Source organism: Zea mays, chromosome 6 (genome assembly GCF_902167145.1).
Source record: "Zea mays cultivar B73 chromosome 6, Zm-B73-REFERENCE-NAM-5.0, whole genome shotgun sequence".
In the NCBI taxonomy this organism is placed as follows: Eukaryota; Viridiplantae; Streptophyta; class Magnoliopsida; order Poales; family Poaceae; genus Zea; species Zea mays.
The window spans coordinates 53,126,624-53,131,563 of NC_050101.1; the positions used below are offsets into that span (position 1 = coordinate 53,126,624).

At 42.5% G+C, this 4,940-nt stretch overlaps 1 pseudogene across 1 annotated transcript; it reads left to right on the top strand.

Annotated features, from left to right (window-relative positions):
* Positions 1-3,854, top strand: LOC113830627 (uncharacterized; annotated as a pseudogene). Its single transcript, NR_160291.1, has 10 exons — positions 1-150; positions 1,447-1,610; positions 1,714-1,813; positions 1,914-2,180; positions 2,268-2,345; positions 2,458-2,524; positions 2,607-2,656; positions 2,749-2,848; positions 2,940-3,038; positions 3,140-3,854. The product of NR_160291.1 is annotated as an uncharacterized protein (transcript).
* The last annotated feature ends 1,086 nt before the right edge of the window (positions 3,855-4,940 follow it).

Sequence of the window (4,940 nt, forward strand, 5' to 3'; positions counted from 1 at the left end):
GTGGAGCATGCTTGTGGAATGAGAACATTGCAAATGGGCGAATATGAATCAAGTGTTTCTATTGGGAACGACACATTTAGCATTCGGGAGCCACTTGGTGTTTGCACTGGGATATGCCCATTTAATTTTCCTGCTATGATTCCCCTATGGGTATGCTTAAACTTACCTTTTCTTCCCAGTCAGTTTGTTTGTAATAGAAGGCTTGGCACCAATGGTCATTTGAACTATGTGACAATTATACCATTGCATTCTTACTTCAACATGATCTGTGCTGTTTTTATGAGCATAATATTCTAGACACTGTCATTATTTCTGTTGCTATTTTCCATTGAAACTTTTCAGCTAGAGAGAATATATTTGTTCTTCCTCGTTTTGATGCCTTGTTGCTTACATTCTAGAGCATCCTGAGCCACACCTGTTCTTCCTAGCAGGTACCCAGAAGAACAATGTTTAAATCACAAACAAATGACAAAAATATTTTATTGGGTATCATTTCAAGGTTGGATCAGATTCGATTAGTTGATTTTCTCTTGTCTGTATTCTTGAAAAATGTTGCAGTGTCATTTGGTGCTTTAGTTAGTATCGAAAAACTGAAACTAGAATGCTCTTTTGTGATCTGTTGGTCATATTACTATTTACTACCATACTTGACATACCAGGTACCAGTTCGACCATCACTGTTTATAATTGATAGCCATAGCTGAAATCCTGAAACTGAGAATAAAAGAAGTTAAGAACGTAGCTCCCACTGGCTCTCCTGGTCTGTTTCAGTTTTGCAAGTTCTGAAGGCATATGAAAATATTTTTTATTCGTAATTAATCTAATTACAATTAAAAGTGCTCCTCATACTTTGCGACCTGGATGCACTAAAAACATGTTGAGGCATACATAACCTTAATTCCTAGCTGTTGCCAGGGGGAGTATGAGGCACCACTTCCCTCAAAACATGGGCTTGCTTATGGTAGATGAGCATCTTCACATTTGTTGATGTTAAATGCAGGCCATTGTATAACTGCTATTGAGGTGTAGAGTTGGTATAGTTTCTACTTGGCCGATACTTGTCTTTGTAGTTCATGTGCAGTAAGAGTTGCAACCTCATAATATGACAATTTTTTTGATTTTCTCTATAAAGTTGTTGTGTCCAATTTTGAATATGTCTTACTGGCTCAAAATTCTATGTGCATGCTATTACACTTTAGAGGCTTTGATGAAATAAAATCATAGAAGACATCTCAACCACCACACTTGTTGGCTTTTGTCCGTTGCCGCAACGACCAAGATCTGCATTTGAAATTAATACCAGGGAGCCTATGCTAGAGTTTGTGATCGCTATGTGGATCGTGGTGCACGGAAGAGCCGGAGCTGCTCATATCTTCTACTATTATAGAAGAATATATATTGCTAATTTGTTATCTACTGACATCATAAACTTGTTTTGACATCAAGAAGCGAGGGAGGCGTCGCGTCGACTTCCGCTTCTCGCCGACGGCCATCTCCATCGAGGACGTCCGCGACGCCGAGGAGGAGCGCGTCGTCGCCTCCTTCTAGGACCACCTCACCGTGCATGGCTTCCTCCCCGACAAGCACGATGACTACCACATGATGCTCAGGTCACATTAAAGCCCACCCCTCTATTTCCTTGCCTGCGCTGCATTTGGACGCGGTTCGTTGAATGCCACTATGCCAGTGCTTGAAACTCGCGGTTTGGTTCAGGTTCCTCAAGGCCAGGAAGTTCGAAGCCGATAAGGTGATGCTGATGTGGTCGGAGATGCTGAAATGGAGGAAGGAGTTTGGAACTAACACCATCCTCGAGGTGGTCACTAACAGCCAATTCTGGACCGCAAGCAATACTTGGGAGATACTAATCTCTGTTTGGTATATATTAATAATCTTCTATTGCTCCATGCGTTCAGGATTTTGTTTTCGAGGAGCTGGATGATGTGCTGCGCTACTACCCTCAGGGCTACCATGGTGTGGACCGCGAAGGCCGGCCCGTGTACATTGAGAGGCTAGGGAAGGTGGATCCCAACAAACTCATGCAGATCACCTCTGTGGATCGCTACATCAAGTACCATGTCCAGGAGTTTGAGAGAGCCTTCAGGGAGAGGTTCCCTGCCTGCACATTGGCTGCCAAGAGGCACATTGACTCCACCACTACCATCTTGGACGTCTAGGGTGTGGTATGTGAACGGTTCAGTTTGTGCTGTGCTTATAGAATACATATTTGTTTGTAGTTTATTCAGTTTGATTGTTATTGATTTCTTCAGGGGTTTAAGAATTTCTCCAAGACTGCAAGAAAACTTGTGCATCGGATGCAGAAGATTGATAGCGATTATTATCCCGAGGTAATTATTCTTTTCAATGGGTAATATGTTATGGTATTTCCCTATTGACCCAGTTAAGTAATATGTGATGAATGCAAACACTCCACCAAATGTTTGTTGTGAACGCTGGCAGTGGATTTAAGTGGATCTGGAACAGCGTGAAGGGCTTCCTTGACCCAAAAACTTCATCCAAGATTCATGTAAGGCCCATAAATTGTATACCATCCTTTAGTGGACACTTGTTTGGTAGCACAATCTTTAGTTTTTGTTTCTTCCGTGTAGGTGCTTGGTTCGAACTACCAGAGCAGGCTTCTTGAAGTAATAGATTCGAGGTACTCGTAGCTGTGTTCACCTGAACTTGTTCCCTTTAGCTGTTTCCTAGCTTCAGCATACCAACATTTAATATTGCTTGTTTTTTTCTCAGTGAGCTGCCAGAATTCCTTGGCGGTTCATGCACATGTAGTGACGAGGGTGGTTGTCCAGGATCGAACAAAGGGCCGTGGAATGATCCTTATATATTGAAGGTGCCATTTAATGTTTTGTGTTTACGTAGAAATAGTTCATCTGGATGTTGTCCATGTTTCTCTACGTGCTGATAGATAATATCATTTGTAGCTGATCCACAATTTGGAAGCTGGATGCGCGAGGGAAATCAAACCTATTTATGAGGGGGAAGAAAGAAACAACTCCTCCTTTCGGTTGGAACAGATGAAAGTAACATTGTAAAACTATATAAACTTCATTAGTTATATTGTAGGAAACCGATTGCTTTTTGGATTCTTGTTCTAAACTACTACTATATTTGCCTCTTTCAGTGTTAGGGCTTGTTAAGTGATACATCAAATGCTGAATCAGGATCTAATGTTGATGATTTTGGTGCATCATTTGTTCATAAAGTTTCTGACTATGGTTGCTTGGTGCATCATTTGATTAAGAACTAACGAGCTGCTCTTTCTTCTATGGCTCAATTTTGCTAGGATACGGAGCCGAGTGCAGCATATCCATCGGAGGTAAACCTTCAGTTTCATTTTTCATGTTCTTTTCATTAGTGAAAACCATGAACTCATGGCATCGATGTATGCTCACAAACTTCCATAAAAAACATAGACACAACCTTTGTTTTAGTACACCGTGGATACATTGTCCATGTAATCAACCACGAGGGCCACAGTAAATCTTCAGGCTCGAAAGGCTACCTGTCGAGCTTTGATGACACGTCAGAGACTGCTCTGACCATTTCAAGAGTGTATGTGGTGAGAACGAAGTTGTGGATTCCAGTGGCTATGTACGCAAACCATAGCCCTACATGGGACCTCCATTATTTATTTGCTAACATGTTACATGTCCATTGCATTTCCATAGAAAGGGGAGAACATGCTAAAGAAGAGATTCCTCTACGGGTTCTCCATGGGAGGAACTGTGGTGGTACAGCTCCATATGAATGATCCTTTCTACTGGGACGGTGCCGTGTTGCTTGCTCCAATGTGCAGGGTCTTGTCCTTAACTGTATTGAATGGCCTAAGTTTCCTGCCTATATTTCCCCCTGTGTCTGTGGACCGTTGTCTTGCTATTTCTTTCTATGCGATTGCTCTAAGTGCTCTCATTAAAATATATGGTTGCTTTTGTTTGAAATAACAGACTTCGATATTTGTTATGATTGTTAAGTTGATTTTTGATAGCAACACTAAATAATGATCTATACGTGCATAAGTGCCATCCGTTGCAACGCACGGGCATATATCTAGTCTTAATAAGATTTTCAATAAATCTGAGACGGAGGGAGTACTTTCCAATGGTACAACAGTGTTTGAAGGCTCAACAATGTATGATGTCAGTTATCTTTTAGATTAAATAGTGAACCATGCCAGTCCATATCAAGTACTTACTGAATGTTATTTAGCCAAGAGTTCAAAAATTAATTCTCATGAAATTCTTGCTTGCCAACATGTGTTGCTACTTAACTATTGTTGGGTTGTTGATAGCAGATGAGATAGTATAAAAAAACTCCATCTATTTTGAATTGTTGATATTTAAGTTATCATGATTCGTAAATGTTGGAAACCCTAAGTGCATTCCAAAGAGAGAGCTGTACAATATAAAGCGGAGTTCCTAATAGGCCAACTAACAGTAAACCTAAGCCCAGAGAGACCCGCATGGCCCAATAAGGACCAGATACAATACACTCTAGCACCCCCGCAGTCGAAACTCTAGTCACGATAGATGTTGAGACTGGACCGAAACTCCTCAAACACCGTCGGCGAACTGCGAGGTGGTCGGAACGTGAAGGACACGAACATCTCTAATGGTGACGCGCTTGCAGACGAAGTGGAGGTCAATCTCGACATGCTTCGTACGCTGATGCTGGACGGGGTTGGTGGAGAGGTAGACGACGCTGACGTTGTTGCAGTAGACTGGGGTGCTCCTTGTCAACGGACTATGGAGCTCCAGTAGCAACTGGCGGAGCCACGCTGTTGGCCATGGCAGACAACTGGCTGGCGCTTTGACGACCAGGAGACAAGGCTGCCCCCAGGAACACGACATGTAGAGGGCCATGGCAGTGTCAGCGGTGGACTCGAGCTCCTCAAGCAGGAAGTCGCTGCGGACCTGCTCGAAAGT